Raw genomic sequence first — 25,736 nt, forward strand, 5'->3', positions numbered from 1 at the left:
CCAGTTACACTCCATTACGGATGCCAGGCCGTATGCCGGGTGCGCCGGTGCCAAATATGGCGGCTGTAACGAGCATGCGCGTGCGACGGCATCTCCCATTATGTCCATTGTCTGCTGTTATGTGCTGACAATGAGGTGAAATATTCTGGGACTAGAGACAACGAAGAGAGACACATGATGACTTCTATGGCAGTAGTATAGAATAGAAAATAAGGCGGTTATCACACGTCGCGGTCGACCGCGCTGACGTTCGCACGGTAAGTGCTCGTGTGTTAGGAATCGATGGTTTAGATCAAGTCAATACTAACCGCCTAATACTACGCATAGAACGGTGACTCTCCGGCCCGCGCTAATTCCTGGCTGGATTTACCTCACCCCCTCTCAGTCTTACTTTAAGAGGAGCGAGTTCTCTGAACACGGTTATCAAATCCATGATGTTCAAAAAACTATCAGGTCAAGAGTAAGTACTGAAAACCAATAAGCATGAAGAGTTTGATGGAAATGGAAGAAGCGAAAGTAGTGTGTTAGGATCGTAGTAAGTGAAATTCCGTGGTCTCTACCTACCCCAAAGGGAAATACCTATGAATGAAAGTGTAATTTCTTCTCCTCAGACTTGCGAAATAACTTATTCATATATTATAAAATATCTTAAAATTGACCTTCGACCCCAGGTACTAAATGATGATTGATTTTGAATTGATTTGATATTAAATCAAGCTTATTAGAAGATTCATTTTCATCCCACAGCTGTACATAGCTTGTTTTTCAACCATAACCGACAAAGCAACCAGAAACGTTCTTTACTATTTTTTTCTACCATATGAATGGTTTTAGGCAGTTATCACACGACGCAGTCAACCGCGCGGTTGTGAGGCGGTGCTCGCGTGTTCAGAATCCACGCGGTTTACATAAAAGTAATTAATACCTTACTGACCGCTATAATTCCCTCATACATACATAACATAAATAGCCTATATACGTCCCACTGCTGGGCACAGGCCTCCCCTCAATCAACCGGAGGGGGTATGGAGCATACTCCACCACGCTGCTCCACTGCGGGTTGGTGGAGGTGTGTTTTTAACGCTAATAGCCGTGACTAACGTCTTAACGTGCCCTCCGAAGCACGGAATCATCTTACTTTTTCGGACAATCAGGTGATTCAAACCTGAAAAGTCCTTACCAAACAAAGGACAGTCTCACAAAGTGATTTCAACAATGTCCCCATCGGGAATCGAACCTGGACCTCCGGATCGTGAGTCTAACGCTCTAACCACTAGACTACGGAGGCTCCAATTCACTCATAAATAAATAAAAAATATTTTATTTCGTAATGTTTTATTTCGTAAATATTAAAGTTTACATATCCCAACGGTTCCCAGTAAGTACTTAGTCGAGTACACTTGAGGTGCGAATGTCTCACTCTTCCAACTTATATTACGCTCATTTAGCGCTTAGCTTATCGCTATCGGCCCACTAGGGTCGATTAACTCTTTCAGTATTTAGTCCTCTCAGACGACACTCGGTGTCCAAGTGGGCTAGTTGTCTTAAAGTTTGAACCAGGTAAGAGCTCTCAGCGCTCCTTATTTGTCCGGCCCAGTACTTAACGCCAAAAGGTTTCTTGCGGCCGGGGGTTCGGATTTTATTACGACATTTGGACTATCTATATGCGATATAATATCTACAATAAGTCACGTCAATAAAAAATGGCGACCGCTTCACCGCTAACCGCGCTCGCGACCGCGTCGTGTGACAACCGCCTAATAGTAGGTACTTATTACTATGAAGATTATAATTTATTATATTTCTATAATGAACTCGGCTGAATGGATGTTCGGGAACGATTAACGCGTTTTGTCTGTCGACGGGTATAGTATAAAAAAAAACTTTAATGATCAAGGGGGTTTGGTACAAAAGATGGAATGAATGGGCTGTACGCATGTTGTGATGTTGAATTCTTTACAAATGGAAAAAAAAAAATAAAAAAATAATCAAGAAATTTTTTTAAAACAAAACATGAATAAGATTTGAAAATGGATATATTTGTAGGAATGTATGACTTCATCATCAGTTCATAGATTTTAGGAGTCCAGTCCACTCCAATAAGCGTAACTATGGCTTTACCCGACTCTGTAGGTATTACGGGCGTGATTTCAATTTTCTTTTTTTCCCGTCCGAAACTTTTTATGTGTGTTTTCCGCACGTTTATTCAACCCCCAAGGATGTTTTCTAAAACTATCTTCTAAATCTAAATCTCAAACTATCTTCATACTAAAATTTCACCTAAACCAATGTCTCAGTTTCTTGCACTGTGCCTTAAATCTTAATATTATTGTAATCTTGTAATAAATAGTTTACATTTTTATCCACAGTAATATTATAAAATTTCAAAATTCAAAATTCAAAAATATCTTTATTCAGTAGGTAACATAGTTACACTTTGAATCGTCAATTTTTACATAACGAACGTCTCATCCGCCTAAAACTACTGCAGCTTCTCACAACCTGTATAGCCGGGGAAAAGAAGCTGCAAGAAAAACCTCGGCACAGGGCCCTAGAGACGTTCTTTAAAAAAATAAAAATAAACATAAAATATTGGTATACAATTGAGTAATTTAGCTGCCTAATATCAGTTCTCAGACAGTTAATCCCATGCATTCATATCTTCTAAGTAATCACTAACTTTATAATAACCTTTTTTGTAAAGTTTTTGTTTAACTACTGTCTTAAAACAGTTGAAAGGCAAATTCTGAATGTCAATGGGAATCTTATTGTAAAAACGTACATTGCCCCTTAAAAGATTTAGTAATCTTATGTAATCGACTGACTTGTAAAGCAAGTTTATTTTTATTCCTGGTATTAACAATGTGCCGATCCCTATTTTTTGCAAATAATCCTATATATTTTTTACATATATTAAGTTTTCAAAGATATACTGTGATGCCAAAGTTAAAATATTAATTTCTTTAAATTTATTTCTATATACGTGCGAATACGTGCATTAGCAGCCGCAGAGGTATTAACTACTTGGCCGGACAAAACGGATCTCAATAACAAACACGCTGTATAAAACTCAAACTGGTGACAACACACACATTGTGGGTACCTACTATATACAACCAAGCGACATTTCAACCCAGAAATGAGAGCCGTATAATGATTTCAGCATTCAGAAGCAAGTTCACTGGTGTTCCTTCATCATTAAAAGATTCCATAAAAGCATTCCTCCCATTATACGGTACTGCACCCGGACCGTAGCATGGCGGCGCTATAGTGTAAACCATGTAAGCACCTTTTTGAAAAATCACATTCTGATCTGAGGGGTTAAATAAGCCACAAAGAAACAATTCATCTAAAAAGCTACATTGCAATTTGACATTTGCGCATGTAAAAGTAAGTGCGCAATGTCTACAAAATAATGTCAAATAGCAATATTGCTTTCTTAGATGAATTCGTTCAGTCCCCTTTTAACCCACCTGGTGTGATTTTCTTCAATAAAACCTTGAAACTGACTCGCTACTACATATATAGGTAAAAACTTGAGACTGAGATTTTTACCTGGACAGAAAATAGCTTGTCTATTGCGAAGTTTTATTAATAAAAATCACTTACTTAATCATTATTATGTTATCTACAACTACCTAGTAATAAAGTAAGTTATAAATTGTTTTACGTTTACGCGGTTATTATCATAATTAAAACACACAATAACGAGTTCTTACCGCGTTTAAAGCAGGGATATGAGACTCCTATCCCGATATGTACTTGCAATAGTGTCGAAATATCGGGAGTCTCATATCCCTGCTTTAAACGCGGTAAGAACCCGTTATTATATGTTTTAATTAAGTAAGTTATGAGTCGTGATAAACGAAGCGTATGCTATGTAAACACCATTAGTCGTGTTACAAGTGTTTTTTTTTATTAATAGATGATGTCTTTCTACGTTATTTGTTGCGATGGCAGCATACACAGCATATGCTATCTACGTAGACTTCATATCTGCGTCTAATGATCGCGTTGTATATCGCGTCGCGTGCGTCATGCTACGGTACCGGATCCTCAACGGTAGAGACCATTGTTAGGGCCATTTAATTAAAACATCTTGGTCGTTTTCTGATGGGCGAGATTAAATGAGCTGCAGGTTTAATAAGGTGAATAGTTTGAGAGTGGTGCAACCACGGAATAGAAGAGAGAGGATGGATAGGCCCTAACGCGCATTTTGTATGAGCACCGCTGTTGCCGGGTCAACCCCACTCTTTTTTACAATTACTGCAAACTGATAACTACGACAGCTACTGCTTCTCAAATTCCATAGACCTTTACCGGCAATGTATATTTTATGTGATAGCATAGAATAAGGAATAACGCAACAAGCTACGTTTTTTTTTTTTGATGTGACTTATTGTAGATTTGCCGCAGATGGCATTAACTACTTGGCCGGACAAATGGGGAGCGCTGAAGGCTCTCACCCGGTACAACATTTAAGACAACAGGCCTAAGGGTGACCAGTTGGGCGCGAACCTCGGCTCAGGGCGTCGTCTGAGAGGAAAAATATTTAAAAGAATTAATCGACCCTAGTGGGTCGATAGCGATAAGCGCTGAATGAGGGAGCAACAAGCTACGTAATAAGTAGTGTCACCGACATAGCTCGGAGAATTGCCAAGAAGTGGCAGTGGGCAGTACACATAGCGAGGAGAACCGATGGCCGCTGAGGCGGAAAGGTTCTCGAATGGCGACCACGTGTCGGACGACGCTCAGTGGGTAGGCCCGCTACAAGGTGGACTGACGATCTGGTGAAGGTCGCGGGAAGCCGCTGGATGCGGGCAGCGCAGGACCGATCGTCGTGGAGATCCCTGGGGGAGGTGTATGCCCAGCAGTTGGCGTCGCTGATAATGATGATGATGATAATGAATAAGTAGTGTGTCAGTATCGTAGTAAGTGGAATTCCGTGGTCTCTGCCTACCCCAAATGGATATAGGCGCAATCTTATGTATGTGTACCTATGTATGAAAGTGTCATTTCTTCTCCTCAGCCTTGCGAAATCACTTACTCATAAAAATATTTTGAATTTGACCTTCGACCTATGAACATACATACATACATAAACTCACGCCCGTAATCCCAAATGGGGTGGGCAGAGCCACAAGTAATCAAAGACAACTTGCAGCCACTGTTGATACGAAGTCCTAAGATGGATATGATGAACCTTATGGTGACCTATGAAATGATTGATTTTTTATTTATTTATTTAAATCTTATTACTAAAAATACAATTATCAATGCCCTGCAAAACTGTTTAAACAGTTTGTCTGCAGGAAAGAGTCTCTACTAATAATATGAAATATCTAATAGTCAATTAATAACATAAGTTAACTAGGAATAATAAGTTATTTAATAACTAGGAATAATAATTTATTTTGATTTGATATTAAATCTTTATTGATTTAAATCAAATTCTAGTTTTTATCCTCATTAGAACAGCTTTTTACTGAAATGTTCCATATTATTTAATAAACTTAGTCATGCATGACTTGAGTTTGGACCTTGCTGGCAGTACTCAAGGTGCTAAAAAATCAATTGTTAGTGACTTCGTTTCCTCTATTGTTTTGATACTTTTATTTTTAAGGACTTTTTCCATTTGCATAAGGTCTTACAACCATATTGTAAAATTTTCTGCTTTTTTCTTTTTCTTTTTTTTTTACAATCTGTGGAAGCTTGTTAATGGCTTTTAGATATTTAAGTTAGTATGTAACATTGTAAATTTAGCTGTAAGCTCCCCAAATAAAATAAAATAAAAATAATAAAATGAAATAGAGCTGCTGACCGTACACTTATACTGGGTACCTACCACTTCTCAGCTTCTGATCATAAACCGAGTTACTTTCCCATCGTTGGCGATTTAAACCCAATCAATCATGGGAGATGTTCCCTCCCCATAATTACCAGCTAGATTATATTGTAACCCTGATATCCCTATAAAGTCATTATTTTAACGCCTCAACGCCTGCGCCGGCGGCTGCGCGTCGTATACCTACTGTACATTTTGATTTAATCTGTTTTAGCCACAGCAACCAGATTCGCTTGTTTCCAAACCATTTATAAAAAAATTAAAAATCCCCCGACCAAAAAAGTAAGTACTCAATTATTATGACAAAAGGTTAAAAATGCTAAACCCTACAAAAACCAAAAAAAAACTTGTCCCACATATTATTATGCTTGTAAGCAAACTGGCGTGTAACATTCCTGTCACACTTAACAAACGACCTGATGACCTTGGAAGATCTGAACCGATTTCCACCAAACATAGCTAAGAACACTCTCTACTAATATACCTTTCAAACAAAAAAAACCGCACTAAAATCGGATAATCCGTTTGGGAGCTACGATGCCACAGACAGACACATACACATTTACACAGACACGTCAAACTTATAACACCCCGTCGTTTTTGCGTCGGGGGTTAAAAATGAGGAAAGATAAACAGAGAGACAGACTGACGGACAACGTGATCTTATAAAGGTTCAATGTTGAGGTACGCAAGCATAAAATAAAAACATAACATAAACAGCTTATATATGTCCCACTGCTGGGCACAGGCCTCCCCTCAATCAAGCGAAGAGGGTATGGAGCATACTCCACCACGCTCCACTGCGGGTTGGTGGAGGTATTTGGACTAGTAGCCCGGGACCAACGGCTGAGCGTGCCTTCCGAAGCACTGAATCATCTTACTTTTTCGGACAAAGCATAAAATATATCGTGAAATTGCCTTTTTAAAATCTAAACACATGAGTAAGTACATTAAATAAAGTCAAGCCTATTTCCCACCAGTGTAAGTGAGAGACTATGGAATTTCATTTAATTCTTTATATTACGTACTTCTCCATCTTCCTCCACATTCATCAATTGTTTCACACACGCACGCCGCGCCGCGCCGGTATCAGAGTAGAGCGTACTAATTTTTTTTATTTGTTTTATGAAAGAAATGTATTTGTTAAGTATGTTATGTTATTAAACACCCCAACTGGGTAGTTAAAAAAGCAATATCGCAGTTTGACATTTGCGCATACAAAAGTAAGTGCGCAATGCAAACAAAATATGTCAAATAGCAATATTGCTTTTTTTAGATGAATTGCTTCGATGTGGCTTTTTTAACCCTGTCGCTGGTGGGTGGGCATCTGATCCTGTCCATTTTTGATTTAATCAGTTTTTTAAAGCCCCGTTATATTTTACAACGTCATTATAAAGGCATTTCGGACTCTGCGCAACTTTTAACGAGATCGCAACGGATCGGTTGGAATTTTCGGGGGGTCTTATGTAATGAATGTGGTATGGTGAAGCCTCTTTGGTTAGAGCATTGTGCTCACGATATGGAGGTCCGGTTTCGAGTCCCGATGGAGACAGTGATTTACGAAATCACTTTTTTAACTATTGTATTGTTTAACGTTGCCTGGAAGAAATTACTCTAGAGCAATAAGCCCGCCCAAATTGTACTGTATTCATGTGTTATGTCTGAGTGTTGAAATTTAGGGTGGTATTAATAAACTAATCTTAGCTTAACTCGATTGAATCGCCGATAAAATATTCCAGAACAATACTGCATTTATCTTGTCTTCGGAGGACACGTTAAGCAGTCTGTCCTGGCTATTATTACCTAAGTACGTACGTAGTCATTACACGAGCCATGTCAGCGTCCTTTGGCGGCTCGATAACAACCCTGACACCAGGGTTGATAAGGTCAGTCATTGATCTTACAACCCATACGAGAGAAGAAAAAGAAGTCAGTTTCTCCTTTTGTGATGTGCATACGACTCTATCGCTCCGTCATTCCCTTGATTAATAAAATTAAGACTTTATTTCTGACTGTTAAAGTCGCCGTTAAACATAAGTATCTTGCTAAGATTTTATGGTGTAGTTAAAACACGTGTAGTGACGGGCTAATTTTACTAATGTAGGTAAAAACTGTGTAAAGCGAGTGTAGTTAGTTTTCCGAGTCAAAGATGAGTTACGTGCACTATGGGACGCAGGATTTGTCGAGTGAATCAAATACGCCTCACTTCTAAGTCGGGCGTTATTATTCTTTGTCAAACAGAATGGCATAGAGCATAGATATACATATAAATAGAGGTACCTACACACTCAATACTCAATAATTTGTTGCATTCCGTGTATTCATCGCCTTACAACAGGTATAGGTAGGTAGCTAAAAATGAGTAAGAAGACCAAAGTGCGTAGAATGAAGGAATTCAAATATATCTTTATTCAGTAGGTTATAAATTGAATCATCATTTTTCTACATAACGAACGTCTTACACTTTGAAACCATATCACTGAAACATTAACTTTTTTGACAAATTAAACCGTAAGTCACATTAAATGTCAAATATATGTTAATGCGACAGGGTTCTAAAGTGGGTACATGATATTGCTCATGACTGTACGTCTAAGTATTGGTTTCAGAATGTAGAAAACAGTAGAAAGTCATCATGATGCACCACTATAATAGGTTTGGGGCTCATCCATAAAGTGCATTTTTATATAAAATGCAATTCAGAACTCCCTCTAAAAAAAACTTAGCTCCTATCTGCGAATTATCTTGATTTTAGCGCTGCTTTCCCATTAGGCAAAGGCCTTCCCCCAATCAGTCGGTGGAAGTATGGAGCATACTCCACCACGCTGCCATGTATATAAATTACAACCCAAACATGTGTTGTGTAGTGACAGCACGCAAGTAGTAAACAGAGCTTAAGTACATCGAGCTGTTTACGTATAATGCGCGTCTGTGCGCCTGCGCCGCGCTTGTCATAAACGATGTGATTGGACCGCCCGATCGCTCATAGATTAAGTGAATGAGAGTGCCTACTCTAAGACTACCACTTTACTATTGCTCTTAAATGACATTAAGAAGAACTTTAATGTCTATAAAGATGCAATGTCTTAAAGTCCTTAATGTTCAAATTCTATTCTTTTTAATGATTTTCGTCAATTTCGAAAATTATTGGATTTATCGTTGATTTATCGTGTATCAGAATTTGAATTTAGAACTACCTATGTTCTTTATTGCAGTTCTGATTCTAGTGTAAACAAAAAAACCTAGTTCGAAATTAAAATTTTGACATAATAATAATCTAATAAAGCTTTTTAGCGGGAACGGAAACGGGACGATTGCTTTCTTAATTTAATAATCTAAATAATTAATACGAAGTGGTGTTTTGTGGTTAATGATCGCATTAAGTTAGTCGGAAAACATTCGCGATAGTGTATTATATCAGAATATTCAATATACAAAGTGTACCTATCCATTTTCGCTTCGTGTCAACAAGCCGATTCGTAACACGAAAGTTTATATGGACTTTTGAGTTAATTCGTTTGGAGTTCACAGTAGGAGTCTGCTCCGAGGGTGGGGGCTTAAGTTTCATCATTCATTGTCATCACCTTTCATCATTTCATTAATCTTCATCAATAAAAAAAATACATGAGACTTGGCTGTATGGGCATAGTTCCCTTTGCCTTGCAAAAAAAATAATAATCTAGTAATTGATGAATAGGTAAATTAGCATTCATTTGGTTTTTGGAAATGTGATGATTGCCAAGGCATTAAGAAAATAGAAGCTTGTCGTCTGGTGACTTGTGCGAAGATTTAATTTAAAACTATAAATAATATAACATATTCATGCTAGTATCCCCGACAGATGATGGCAGACCCCACCATCAGATGGGAATAATAAATGCCAAGGAGAGAGAGAGATGCCAGTATCCCCGACGGGGTAGACATAAAAGTATGGATAAAAGTAACAAAACTGTAGACGTATATCAGTATATCCCATTGTCCACGGTTTCCCAAGATACAGGTTCTGCCTAGTTTGGGAACCTCTGTTCATTTTGTAAAACTTATTTTTATAACTATTGTACCCTCAAACATATGCCTTCTTTGTTTTTTTTTTATATTATTTCTGATAATAAAACATTTTTATTTTGATTTAGTAGAATATTTTTTTTAAAGTAAAATTGCCTTTTGTTTTTGTGTATTTTTCCTAAACACAATAAATTGTCAAATAAGTAAGTAAATAAAAATACTCTGAACTTTAAAGTGACACCTGTCAAATGTCTCTGAGAGGCTTCCCCTTACTAGGCCTAATTCCCCCGCCTTACAATACTAACTAGTCACCCGGGTCCGCTCGTAAAATTATCGGCATCTCGTCGAAGACCGGTTGTCGATAGCCATCGCTTGTAACTCAGCGGGGCTTATTAGTGAAATGTGCCTTATAGTAATTATTATGAACTCGCATTACTATGTTAAATGATTAGCTAGGGTGCTGACGTTTCACTCTTTTGAAGTAAAAACAATTTTGTAATATCTTTACTATTAAAAGCTCCTTTTATCATGTGGGTTGTGGTGTCAGAGTTATTATTGAGCCGCCAAAAGACCCTGACATGGCTCATGTAACAATTACTGACTTAGATACATCAGTAAGTAGTAACCGGGAGCTACGGTTTAATGTTCCTTTCGATGCACGGATCATCGTACTTTCGGACAGTCAGGTGATCAGCCTGTACCTAATGTCCTAACCAAACTAGGGATCACAAAGTGATTTTTGTGATATGTCCCCACCGGGATTCAAACCCGGGACCTCCGGATCGTGAGCCCAACGCTCAATCACTGGACAGAGGCACTTCCACTAATAAGTTGTTAATTTGGCTCAAAACAGTTGGCTCGACCATTATAGACGGCGATACGGCTGAACTTATCACGTTGTTCTACCAGAAAGATCGGTGAGGCGTGGGTACTTACGAGTAGTTCTGTGATGCATGTACGATAAGCTGCAAAAGTCCAATCAGTTTCTTGAAAAGTAATAAATTAACTGTTTCTGTAATAGAACAAAAAGCACCTACAAAAACATAATAATTATGACAAGTAATGGTTCATAATTTCACCACTGTTTACAAATAATTTGGTGACTGCACTTTTGCTCTTTGATTGTACGTCTGACTACGTTAATTGGGATATAACATATATTTATGTTATGTTGTAGTTGAATTTAATAAACAAGATGGGCGGATGTGGTCAAAAAGGAACTGTGTATGTGCAATGTCTCCGAGAACGACACGTCCGATAGAGCGAAGTGGTAGAGAAGTACGAAGAAGGCAGACCCCACCATCAGATGGGAATAATAAATGCCAAGGAGAGAGAGAGAGAGAGAGAGAGAGAGAGAGAGTTGTAGTTGAATTTGACATACAAATTCGTTGACAAGTTAACTAATCTCCAAACGATTTAAAGCCTTGTCTTTCAATAAAAACTTAAGTAAGTAGTGAAAGTGAGTATCTTTGTTCGTTTACGAGCTTCTTTACGAGTCCACCGAACTCCACCAAAGAATCCATGAATGGATATATTTTACTAGTTCCATACTAAATCATCGTCAGTCGTTAACGTTAATGAGTATAATGAGAAGCCCCCCATGGTACAGTGGTTGAGCGTTGGGCTCACGATACGAAGTCCCAGGTTCAAATCCCGGTGGAGGCGGAATGGTCTTTTTCTATCGTGTGGGTTGTGAACTAGATTAACAACCTCAGCAACTCTGGTGTTAGGGTTGTTATTGGGTCAGGGGCCTTTGGCGGCGTAATCTAAAATCTTCAGGTTAGGTAGGTAAGCGGACCCTGTGAAAAACAGGATAATGCTAGGAAGATATGTGTGTATCTAAAAAAATATTTTGACATTTTTTTGACATTGAGTACTTATTTTTATACCTGAGCGCAAGTGTCAAATATCGATGTGAACTTTTTTAACACTCAAAACATCGTGTGCTCTTAGGCCATTATAATATTGACCTTAACATAAAAGAGATACAGGTGGCGCTGAATGCCATACAAAGTGCATTAGGAGGTCGTTTATCATCAAAATATTTCGACTTGAGATTAATGAGAGAGAAAATGTACGGTATAAAAAAAAGTTTTAGTAGACCCAGTAAAAGTAAGTTGTAGTGTATTTTACCCCGCCGGCGTGGTGGACGATTTCCCTCATTTAGCGCTTATCGCTATCGACCCACTAGGGTCGATTAATCCTTTCAATATTCTTCCTCTCAGACGACGCCCTGAGCCTAGGTTCGCGCCCAACTGGGCACCCTCAGGCCTGTTGTCTTAAAAGTTGTACCGGGTGAGAGCCTTCAGCGCTCCCCATTTGTCCCGCCAAGTAGTTACCTAATGCCATTTGCGGCAAATCTACAAGTCACGTCAAAAACAAAAAGGGTATTCTATTTCTCTTTTGTTGTGTATTTTGTGTTTTCCTGTTTATTTGTTATGTTATGTTAAAATAGCGGTGTCTCCTGATACAGGCGCTACGCTTAAAAGGAGGCTCCAATCACAATAGTGTATTGGTTTTCTACAAATAAAGTATTTTGTATTTGTATTTTTGTATTTGTAAAATAGCCAATTACATCAACTCTGGCCAAATCGATTGTCGCTATTACTGATGCAGTGTCATTGGAGCGTACTTTGCTCCCTTCGATAGCAAATTGATATGCGAACATTTACGCTGGGAATTTAAATAGTGGAATACGACGTAACCGGCTTTGATATAAATAAACCAATATACTTATACTTAAGTATTTCTAACCAAACTGAAAGTATAGAAAAGAAATCTATTTCACTAGCCAATCTCGCGGGATCACGTTTAATTTTTCGGGATCAATCCCGAAGCATAATAATGACGAGATCCCATTCAATATTGACGGGATTGGGCGAATCTCCTTGAGTTATAAGTACTTTTTGTTTTGATTATGCTGATTTCTAAAGAAAACTTAATTATTTAGTTAGTAATATTGAAGCATAAAGGTTTTTGTTTTCTTTAAAAAAATATTTTGTTTTAATTTACCTCACTATCACAAATAAGCAGTTTTAATCATTTTCAACCATCGTAACTTTAATTATTTCATGAAATTCGAGATCCCGCGGCATTTGAAATATCAATACCCCAAAATATCAATACCCGGAAATCGGGAATATCGGGATCTCGATATTTCCAATGCCGCGCGATCTTGAATTTGCGATCTCGAGTCGGGATTTAATTGTGTGATGCTCTGTCGCGGGGCCACCACCTCCAATTCAGTTGAAAACGATATAGATTACTGTACGTACCATGTACATAGTGTACGTGAAAAGATTTTATGTGTACGTGCTATAATTAGAAAGAAAACAGCAAATTAAAGTGGCTTCGCTGGAGAGCATACTCCCCAGCGGAGCCACTCAGTTTGCATACTTCGAGATGTTTTCTTCCTGTAAATTGAAGTATAGTTTGATGTACGTACTACGTACATAGTGTACGTGAAAAGATTTTATGTGTACGTGCTATAATTAGAAAGAAAACAACAAATTAAAGTGGCTTCGCTGGAGAGCATACTCCCCAGCGGAGCCACTCAGTTTGCATACTTCGAGATGTTTTCTTCCTGTAAATTGAAGTATAGTTTGATGTACGTACTACGTACATAGTGTACGTGAAAAGATTTTATGTGTACGTGCTATAATTAGAAAGAAAACAACAAATTAAAGTGGCTTCGCTGGAGAGCATACTCCCCAGCGGAGCCACTCAGTTTGCATACTTCGAGATGTTTTCTTCCTGTAAATTGTAGTATAGTTTGATGTACGTACTACGTACATAGTGTACGTGAAAAGATTTTATGTGTACGTGCTATAATTAGAAAGAAAACAACAAATTAAAGTGTATATGACGGCATGAACAAAACGTGAAGCGCTGAAGATTTTAAGAAACAATCTCCTTGCGAGAACTTTTTATCTATGCACAAACTACTAAGAGAACCTATTTCAGACGAACGTCTCTCATACAAAACAAAGAGCCTCAGAATTTAGAGTATGACACTTGATTTGACATAAATATAAAATTATATTGCCACACGCAAAAATAATTGTGGGGTTGCCATAGTAATGATATGGCACGGCGTGGCAGTAGTGATAGCTTTAAATTATTTAGATTACTTTAAATTTTGATGACAAGGTTTGGTGACGGATCGGTACGGCACTGACAATTTATGTCAAATCTGTCATAGATACACGGCCGGAAATGTTCATACAAAAAAATTGTACCATAGCGCAAATGTACCGAGTTTAGAAAATGACAGCTACTTCACCCCTCTCCTACTTCATTTCACCCCTCTGCGATCTTCCGCCATCTTGGGACAATCTTAGGTTAGGATATAAACATAGACACAAGGGCAAGCGCTGCCCGCCCGGCGTCCTAACCAAACAAAATCCAAAATCAATCATTGTTTCATTGTAGTTTTATAAATGTAAGTGATCGAGTGAAATTTGCGTTGAATAAATTCCGTACTTAGCCTCTCAACTAGAAAACTGTGATATCCATACAGTATGAGTGTAAGATAAGTAAGCGAAAAGACGAAAAGACGCTATATTTCACCAGTTTCCTAAAAGTGAGCTAGGAAGAACTCTAGAAGTGCAGAAGTTACAGTGTTTGTGTGATGACAATTTGCGAAGGCTTAGGACTACTGGGAACAATTGTGTTTGCCATGCGGATTGCACAAAGACATTTTTATTAAAAACTTTCCGGGTCTCTCAAGATTAGCAGTGTTATTATAAACAAAATATTAAAGGGTACAGATGTCTCTAGATTAGAGAGTTTAGAGGAAAGTTTGCCATTAATGCAAAAAGGCATATTTAAAATAATAATAATAAAGCTCTATTTCAGAAAAAAAATCCATAAAATATAAAACAAAATTAAAAAATAAATGTTATACAAGTAAACTGCAGTCTTTTTTTTATAAACCTTGTCATCAAAATTTAAAGTAATCTAAATAATTTAAAGCTATCACTACTGCCACGCCGTGCCATATCATTACTATGGCAACCCCACAATTATTTTTGCGTGTGGCAATATAATTTTATATTTATGTCAAATCAAGTGTCATACTCTAAATTCTGAGGCTCTTTGTTTTGTATGAGAGACGTTCGTCTGAAATAGGTTCTCTTAGTAGTTTGTGCATAGATAAAAAGTTCTCGCAAGGAGATTGTTTCTTAAAATCTTCAGCGCTTCACGTTTTGTTAATGCCGTCATATACACTTTAATTTGTTGTTTTCTTTCTAATTATAGCACGTACACATAAAATCTTTTCACGTACACTATGTACGTAGTACGTACATCAAACTATACTACAATTTACAGGAAGAAAACATCTCGAAGTATGCAAACTGAGTGGCTCCGCTGGGGAGTATGCTCTCCAGCGAAGCCACTTTAATTTGTTGTTTTCTTTCTAATTATAGCACGTACACATAAAATCTTTTCACGTACACTATGTACGTAGTACGTACATCAAACTATACTTCAATTTACAGGAAGAAAACATCTCGAAGTATGCAAACTGAGTGGCTCCGCTGGGGAGTATGCTCTCCAGCGAAGCCACTTTAATTTGTTGTTTTCTTTCTAATTATAGCACGTACACATAAAATCTTTTCACGTACACTATGTACATGGTACGTACAGTAATCTATATCGTTTTCAACTGAATTGGAGGTGGTGGCCCCGCGACAGAGCATCACACATTTAATTCGCTAGCGACAATGTATTCCGCTTTGAAATAAAAAGAAAATACTTTGTTAATGATGAATTGCTCGTCACTAATCTCACAATCAGAATTCACACGCGAGAAGAACTGTTTTGAACGAATTTATCAACACTTTTTACGCTATAAAATAATTCTCAGTTTTCCCTGTCGACGGTACATCAAACTTAAAAATTTACGAGTGTTTTATGGGAAATAAAGTTATAAATAAGAGTTCCAGATAAATAATTACTTGGGGACGTTTATCATATGATGACACGAGTCCTCTATCGCAGCGGGTGTCGAGTTACTAAAGAAAGCAAATTAATAAGAATCATGAGATAATAAATTAAATAATTTTGTGGAGAAACAGAGATGTAATTTTGGTTGGATGCTAATTATATCAGTTTCAAACTCTATAATACAAGAAAGCAAATTAATAAGAATCATGAGATATAAATTAAATAATTTTGTGGAGAAACAGAGATGTCATTTTGGTTGGATGCTAATTATATCAGTTTCAATCTCTATAATACACGACTATGTCCCAGTGGGGGTAGGCAGAGGTGCCTGGATTAAGTACCCACACCTCACCGAGTTTTTTGTTAATAGTTCACCACCAATGACGCCGAAAATACGAAATGTCAAAACGAAAGTTTTTTTGAAATTTTATAATGTCCTGTGACGTCGTGAATAAAAGCGGTCAAACCTCGTACTCATTATTACTTATATTCACGAATAAAATTCGAAAATAAGTCGAAAAGTACCAGTAGTGAGTTTAGTAGTACATAATAAATAATAGTACTACGTAAGTAGTGATTGTACTACACAACCACAAAACTTACGTAGTACTATTTTGAATCATCTTAGACTGGCTTATTTTCCTATAGCATCCATAAGACCTAATACTAAATAACTACATATTCGAAAACCGCAAACCCATCGACCGCCCAATCCATAGCAATCCGACATGATACGGTCAAAGACACCAGCGCCCTTCTAATCCAGTTACACCAGACACCTGATACCAGGATTACAAACTGCCCACAAAAAAAGTCAACGTCAAACAAATATTATCTTACGAATAATGGCGCAGAAAGAAATGTCCGCGATATTGTGATGCCACGTTTATTCGCTTATCAAATATCATGATCGTAATCTTAAAGCTCAAGACACATAGAGGCGGGACCAGGAACGCACCGAGTGGGGATTTTCAATTTTGTCACTTCGCTTCCATGTTGTTCTGGGCGCTTCTATATTGTTCTGGGCGCTTCTATATTGTTCTTTGAGTTTCTATATTGTTCTGGGCGCTTTTATATGGGCCTGTAATCGATAAAAAACATAGAACACGGTCTTCCCGTGCATGTTGTAAAATTCGACAGACGTATGGTGGGATTAATAGATACCTGATTTCTTAACAAAATAAGGATCATCATATCCATCTACGGACGTCATAACACCAGTTCTTCATATCAACTTGCAGCCGCAAGTTGTCTCTGATTACTTGTTGCTCTGCCCATCTTATTAGAGATTACGGGTGTGAATGTATATGTGAATGTATCATCATCATCATCAGCCCATTAAAGTCCCCACTGCTGGGGCACGGGCCTCCCCTATGGACGGATAGGGAGATTGGGCCTTTAACCATCACGTGGGCCCAGTGCGGATTAATGGTTATTAACGACTACTAATGCAGCCGGAACCAACGGCTTAACGTGCCTTCCGATGCACGAAGGAGCTCTAGATGAAAACTTTATTTTTTTGTGGTCTCCCATCCTATGACCGGCCTTTGCGAAAGTTGCTTAACTTCAACTTCTTTTTTTGTGAATGTTTACTAGTTCCTATTACTGGCTAAAGCTTAAACAATTATCTAAAAGAAGTATTTCGAAAATTCCACCGACTTAGGTAATAGCCCTTAACCGCGCGTGTTAACTCCCAAAAGGAGGGTGTTTGCAGAATGGCCACACAAGTCGATAATTAGACGAGGGCAGGCGTTCGAGCCGAAACGTGCATGTTTGCTGACCAAACAGTGTAGGCAGGTGCAAGGGATAACAGCTTAGCGATGAAAGTTTCTACGGAAATACATAGTTATTAGTTACATATCGACACTAGCTTTTGCCCGCAACTTCGTCCGCGTGGGGTGTTTTAAGACAAATCTTTGTGTGTGTGGGAGTGCATGTCAAATTTCAAGCATCTAACTTATGCAGTTTAGATTTTTTCATACAACATTATTTTCCCGCTAACTCCCATTTTTCAAAATACAGCCATAACTAAACTTTATATTTACTAAGGTATGTATGCATGCTAGATTGAAAACATCTATCTTACGCGGTTTCGACTTTTTCATACAAATTTTTTTCCCGCTAACTCCCGTTTCCGTGGGAATTTTGCAATATCCTGTTGCAACTAAGCTTTAAGTTAACTAAGGTACCTGCATGCCAAATTTCAAGCGTCTAAGCGGTTTAGATTTTTCATACAAAAGGATTTTCCCGCTAATTCCCTTTCCCGTGGGAATTCTGGGAATTCCTTTCTTAGTGCACCTCTACGGTACCTAAGCTACGTCGCTTCCAAATTTCAAGTGCCTACGTTTAGCTGTTTAGGCTGTGCGTTGATATGTCAGTCAGTCAGTTTCTCCTTTTATATATTTAGAGATACATATATATACATAAATAGCCTACACATGTCCTACTGCTGGGCACAGGCCTCCCCTCAAACAACCGGGGGGGGGGGGGGGATATCGACAATTATTTCTTTTGGACAAATTGAACAAGGAAGTGATCTTGAGATTAATATGACCGACCTCACCAACCTTCGTTGGTGCCTGCAGAAGGTGGTAAAGGCGTTCGGTGCCTCTATATCTATCATCAACCCTGAAGGCTGTTATTGAGCCGCGAAAGGCCCCTGACAAGGTTATAAGTACTATCATGATATAAGAAAACCAGGTATGCTCAATCTTATGAAAAGCCGCCATTGCTAGCCCTTTAATGACGTAAGTGTTACCATTAAATTGATATCTCCAACATTCCAAGGACGTAAACTTGATTATTGAAACTTAAGCGCATTACTGACTGATGTATTTAATTACTATTACTTGTCACATACAGGATATTAGTGACATCGTAACGAATACTGAGAGGGATGATTCAGACCATCATTCTGAGTTAATATCAAGTGGAATTCTGTCGGGTTATTGGCCAATATAAAATTTTGGGAGGGTTATTTTAAAATGAAAAATAATATGAATGAATAATTTTTTTATCAATTTTTTTTATTTCTGCCTAAAATTGACGATTTTTCAATAAATTGTTTGTTTGCCTGTTGATTGCCCGTCCCTTTCCTTTTCGGCGGATAAGAAAATGACAGGTATAACTTACAATAAAATTAGGTGGTGTCTACAGGAATTACTACCACTATAAATAAATAAATTGTTATAATTATTAGTCGACAATAAAAGAGAACCAGTCTGAGTAGTCTGACGTGCTGAAGATTGATGGCCAGGTCCTAATAGTTTAGGAAGGTGTCCAAGCCATCGAGCGTGCAGTATTTGCTTACTAAACACACCAGCGAAACGCTTGGTGCAAGCCATGAGAGAATGTCAGATATACAAAATAACCGGTACTTACGCTGTGAAAACAAGGTTTATTTAAATCAGGGATGTTAGGGAGCTCCGTAACCGTAACCGAAACTATCGGATATCCGATATAAAAAATCATCCGTTACCGAATCCGAAATAAAAGTTTCGGATAATATCGGATAGGGGCGGAGCCTAAATGAGACACGTTATGACAAGTTGTTTTGATTGGCTGGCCGCTGCCAGTGCTGACACACGCGCGCATTGTTTTTTCTTCTTTTGTTGTCATAACATATATGTGTGTATGTGTGTGTGTGTGTGTGTATGTGTGTGTGTATGTGTGTGTGTGTGTGTGTGTGTGTGTGTGGGTGGGTGTGTGTGTGTCTGTGTGTGTGTGTGTGTATGTGTGTGTGCGTGTGTGTGTGTGTGTGTGTGTGTGTGTGTGTGTGTGTGTGTGTTATGTGTCATGTGTGTGTTTCGTTAAAACTTTCGTCGTTATAAAAAAAAAGAAATTAAATAGAAAAAAGAAAATGTTTTTCGTCAATTTTAAATCTGTCTTTATTTAGTAAGTAATTAGAATTTAATAATTTATCTATGACATAGGAAACTACCCCCCTTTATAATCACTATTACAGAAAAGACGAGGTGAAATTATTTTATTCATTCACATGACGTCATCAAGAGAATTTGCCAGCTATTTACCAGTCTGTAAAACGGACCTGTCATATCTTCAGGTTACGTAAGCGGACCCTGTCTAAACGGGATAACGCTAGGGAGGTGAGCCCCTTTACCAGTAAAAGGTGAGGAGTCTAATTCATCTTTTTTCTTCGTTTTGTAATAAGACATACATACATAACACATGAACAGCTTATATACTTATAGCTTAGAGAGGCGTCGAGAGGTCGCGGATTTAGTATTTCTTTTAAAAATTGCTTCCGGTTCCGTAGACTGCCCAGAATTATTATCCCAGGTCTATTTGAGAGTGCCGACGACGTCTCTTAGGTACAATTCTATTTTATACCTCCCATCTGCGTCTACTAACTACAGGCAGAATACCTATATGTGGCGTGCGAGTAGGAATTTCAACAGACTGGCAGGTGATCTAGACATTGACCTTTTTAATTGGTTGGACAAATTGGTTGTTGGAGAATTGTTTTTATGATTTAAACGATTATTAATTGTCTTTTAAAACGTAAAATTTTAAATTTATTATGATTGGAAGTTTTGTTTTCAAATTGTTAAAATATTTGCATGCCTAGTTAAGGTTGAATACTATGACCTACTGTAATACTATACTTACCATCTTTTGTAAATTGTATTCTGGCAAATAAATGATTGATTGATTGATTGATTGATAATACTAGTTGCACTGCGGCAAGGCGTCTCTTAAGTCAGAGTTTCTTCGTTGAATAAATCAATAACCTTTTGCATTGTGTTCTACCATATTAATTACATTATTATTATTATTTCTTGTTTACCTATTTTGTAAGTGCTCTTTATAGCATTTTTCTTTTTAGTCAAGTTGTGTCTATTGGTGAGGACCTGTAAATGGCTGTTTGTTTTTTAGTATGAACTATTATTTTGTAATATTAGCTGTTGGTCTTCCAATAAAATAAATAAATAAATAAATAAATACGTCCCACTGCTGGGAACAGGCCTCTCCTCAATCAACCAGAAGGGGTATGGAGCATACTCCACCACGCTGCTCCAATGCGGGTAATAAGACGGCTACGTAATTTATATACTGACCAAACGTCATTTAAAGGGTTAGCATCTACACGCGTGCTATGTTTTCTATCTGCTCCCAATTCAAAATAGACCGTAACTTTTAAATCCACAACATCCAAAGTATCCCGTTGTTTGCCTTGTTCCATAAGAACCTTAACATTCCGCCAACCCCCTACAACTTGCACCACAAAAACTCGAAGCTCTGGTATGTGGTAAGTAACCAAACCACATTCGACATCCAGACATTGTGCTTGAAGATTGACCAGCGTGGTGAATTGCCGTGAGAACTGGACGAGTTACGAAACAGCCCTTTTGTAAAGGCTATCTAGATAACTTAGATAAGAACTCGTGTTTTAAATGGAGCATTCGGCCATCCTGTCGATAAAGGTCAAACTCAACATTTAAAGATAATTAACTTAGTTCACTGTGGTCCCATGGTACACTGGCTTGCTGCTCAAAGGAAAAGCGCCGGTTCGAATCTCTGTACCGTACTTGTACCAATGAGTTATTAATTTATCTTAAATGTAGTTTTCACTTTTTTTTGACATGACTTATTGTAGATTTGCCGCAGATGGCATTAACTACTTGGCCGGACAAATGGGGAGCGCTGAAGGCTCTCACCCGGTACACCGTTTAAGACAACAGGCCTGAGGGTGCCCAGTTGGGCGCGAACGTCGGCTCAGGGCGTCGTCTGAGAGGAAAAATATTTGAAAGAATTAATCGACCCTAGGGGGTCGATAGCGATAAGCGCTGAATGAGGGAAATCTGTAGTTTTCACTAAAACAGTTGGCGATACGGCTCTGCACCTAACACGTCGGTCTAACAGAAAGCTCGGTGAGGTGTGGGTATACTTAGTTCATATTCCGATGGATATACCTCTACCCCATCATCATCATCACCAGCCCATTAACGTCCCCACTGCTGGATGGATAGGGAGATCGGGCCTTAAACCACCACGCGGGCCCAGTGCGGATACCCCGTAATCATAATCATATCATATATTGCGTTCCACATGGTAGAAGGTTGGTAATATAAGGTAAGTAACACATATGGACCTGGATTGGGCACAGCAATTTAAAGGACAGTTAAAGCATATTTTTTAGGCATAAACATAATAAATAATAACAAGTATACATAATTTAGACGTAAAACTAAAGTAAACAACTAATCATTAAAAAACTCCTGCAGAGTATAAAAACTTTTGTCTATTAGATACTGTTTTAAACTTTTTTTTGACTTTATTTATTTCGGTGATGTCTTGCAAGGCTTTTGGAATCTTATTATATATTTTAACAGACATAGCGAATGGACCTGAGAGAATAATTTGCTATTTACTAAAAGGTTGGGCTAGTCTGGTGTGAGGCTGTAGGTTTTGGGAGCGAGAGTAAAGCGGGAATAAATGTAGATTATTTTTGACAAATATACTGACTTGATAAATATATAAAGATGTTAGAGTTAAGAGTTTAAGTTTTGTAAAATAGGGTCTGCAGCTTGTCATTGAATCAATGTTTACTATTATTCTAAGGCATTTTTTTTTTTGTAAAATAAATAAGTTATCTATATTTGTGCTATTAGGATACCTCACCCCATAGGACCCCATTACCCCATTAGGATATAATCAGGAGCTTATGTGGTGATATGTTGACATTAGATGACATAACATCACATCCGTATCAGAGATACCATATTCATCCACTCCTCGCCAGCTATGTTCAAGTCCCATGTAATAGGGCGCGACCATAGTGCCATCCTGGAAACTTCGTATATATGAACACGCAATAAAACGATTAGCAACAATGATGAGTGAAAATGTATTCATGATTATGAATTTTAATACTTCTTAGGTGTCAAAAGTAGCTGTTTGTATTATCGTTTGATTGTTAAGCCGCGAAAGATAGGCAAGAGTGATACTTTATTGTATTTTTTTTTCTTCGTATTATCAATTATCTATGATCCAAATATTAATTCAAATTAATAAATCTGTCAGTAATTAATAGCCCGAGCAGAGATTCATCACCCAGCCGTCGGTTCATGGTCAATGTAGCAGACGATATGTCGCGTCCTGTCTGGACTATTGTTGCATAATGTACGGTCTAACTTGATAACGTTATTATTGTTCACAAGCAAATTATTGTTGTTATTGTCGATACTCTATACGTACATAATATTAATATTCAAATTCAAAAATATCTTTATTCAGTAGGAAACATTGTTACACTTTGAATCGTAATTTTTTACATAACAAACGTCTCATCCGCCTAAAACTACTGCTTCTCACAACCTGTATAGCCGGGGAAAAGAAGCTGCAAGAAAAACCTCGGCACAGGGCCCTAGACGTTCTTTAAAAAATAAACATAAAATATTTTTATACAATTAATTAATTTAGCTGCCTAATATCAGTTCTCAGACAGTTAATCCCATGCATTCATATCTTCTAAATAAGTAATCACTAACTTTATAATAGCCTTTTTTGTAAAGTTTCTGTTTAACTACTGTCTTAAAACAGTTGAAAAGCAAATTCTGAATGTCAATGGGAATCTTATTATAAAAACGTATACATTGCCCCTTAAAAGATTTAGTGATCTTATGAAATCGACTGACTTGTAAAGCAAGTTTATTTTTATTCCGGGTATTAACAATGTGCCGATCGCTATTTTTTGCAAATAATCCTATATGTTTTTTTTACATATATTAAGTTTTCAAAAATAATATATTTAAAATACTAATTTCACAATAAATACGCAATATAATATACATATTTAATCCCCCTGATCTGAAAACCTGTGACGTAAAATAACGATTTAAAAGTAAAACCAAAGGTTCCTTCGCGACAAAACTCACAAAGGCAGGCGTCTAACTATTGTCTGTATAGCATAAGTTGGTAGCCAACCAATTAGCCAGAGGGAGAAGAATGGAGGAGAGAGGGAGGGGAGATAATTGGGCCAGGACCGGTTCCCCCAGGAAACAGGCCCCGTACTTAGGCGAGTTTAGACGCTTTGCTGTTTGTCATTGGGAAAGTTGACAATGTTCGGAATTCTCGGGGTTTGAACTTTTTAATTTTTGACGGAAATTCTCTGGAAGTGAATGTAATTTTACTGTTATGGATGAAACTAAAACTAAGCGTTACAAAACATTACATTTGTTATTTATTAGAATTTGATTCATCATCAATTTAAGATCCACGCTCTTGTCGGTGTAGCATTTTCCATTCCAGTCTATCAAAGGCCAATTCCTTGACTTCCCTATAAGACACGACGTTAACCTTTTCTTTAATCTGTTCCATGTAAGCTCTTCTCGGTCTGAGAATTTGATTGAAATTCATAAATATCATTATTCAGTAGGTAACATAGTTAAACTTTTGAGTCATCAATTTTGATATAACGAACGTCTCATCCTTCTAAAACTACTACAGTTTCTCACAACCTGTATTTTGAGGGAAAAGTGCAATTTTGATGATTGATTTTCTTTTAATTATGTTATTCAAAATGAGAAACATCAGGTGGGTAAATCAATTGCGGTAATTAGATTTTTGTATGGAGTGTAACTTAAACCTGGGGGGTTAAAATGGCCACATAGAAGCAATTCATCTAAAAAAAGCGAGGAGGCTGGAGTGGAACATGTTCGACGGCACAAATTCGGACCTTATTCAGGATCCCTCGCGGAGGGTCCCTGGCAAATAGCAATATTGCTTTTTAGATTAACTGCTTCGATGTGGCCTTTTTAACTCCCCAGGTTTAAGTTACACCCGATTTGCCTTTTAACCTGCGTATTTTCTGCTGTTTCACAGATTTGATGTTTGTCTGGCTGTGTCAAATACTACCGTAGTAATCTTCGCTGCATAGTAACATGTAGCATTACCACGGGGCGTTGGCCGATAACACCTAAGACCTATTTCGCGAGACAGTCGGTGACAGTGAATCACCGCGTCCCGATTCTGCGCGTACGCAGCCTATAAATAGTCGCCCGCGAAACAATCGCCGACGTCGGAGTGTGAGCTGGTTGTGCTACCGGAACAGTTTTTTTTAAGTGACTCATAGATTTACCTGGGATAAAGATGATACACTGACCATCGCACGCGACGAATCAACTTACACTGGGCGATTAACAAATTTATAGAATTATCCAGCATAAGATGGTCTGACTCGCGCGAGCTTTACCTTACGCCGTACGGATGGGTATCTCAGGATGCCCAGATGCTCGGGACTTTGGTTCAGAGGATACAGAAGCACAAAGCAGCTTTGTTTTTTCTAGAAGCGAGGTTGAGAACAAAAACGCTCCTCACAATGTATAACCTCACTGGGCACCGTTAAAAACACCATCATCATCATCATCATCATCATTGGCCTTATACGCGTGTTTTAGACGATTTATGACGTCATTACCTCGAAGAAATGCACTTTCTATCATGGCTGTGCAAGCCAATCCTAGAGCGGCAAACTCTACCGCACACTCTGCAGGAGAAGTCTCCGACTGGTGAATTGTTGTTGTTAATAATGTTAATAAAATAATGTTAATAAATGTAACATAATCTCACGACATCACTACATCCATTAGAAGATGAACCATAGTACCCACACCTCACCTAGTTTTCTGTTAGACCAACGTGACAGGTGGTGAGCCGTATCGCCGTCAGTACTGGACGAGCTAACTGTGCTATGGTGAAAACTGTATTTAAGATAACTTATTAACTCCGTGCTTCGGAAGGCACGTTAAGATAGTAATATTTAGTATAGTAAAATTAACGCAAGGAAATGTAGTACACTAGTACATCCACCGCATTCAGGTTTCATTTTCCCTCATAAAACGCAAAACGAAAGCTGACTGTGTGTCACTGCGCATCTTGCCGGCAACATTGTTGGAATCACTGGACAAAATGTCCA

At 38.0% G+C, this 25,736-nt stretch overlaps 1 protein-coding gene across 1 annotated transcript in view; it reads right to left on the reverse strand.

Moving 5' to 3' along the window:
- Nucleotides 1–24,567: 24,567 nt before the first annotated feature.
- Nucleotides 24,568–25,736, reverse strand: part of LOC126370589 (beclin 1-associated autophagy-related key regulator) — a 336,054-nt gene continuing 334,885 nt past the window's right edge. The window contains exon 7 of the transcript XR_007566895.1: nt 24,568–24,580. The gene's annotated coding sequence lies outside the window, so the exon portion shown is untranslated. The remainder of the gene's footprint in view (nt 24,581–25,736) is intronic.

This window comes from Pectinophora gossypiella, chromosome 1, assembly GCF_024362695.1.
Source record: "Pectinophora gossypiella chromosome 1, ilPecGoss1.1, whole genome shotgun sequence".
In the NCBI taxonomy this organism is placed as follows: domain Eukaryota; kingdom Metazoa; phylum Arthropoda; class Insecta; order Lepidoptera; family Gelechiidae; genus Pectinophora; species Pectinophora gossypiella.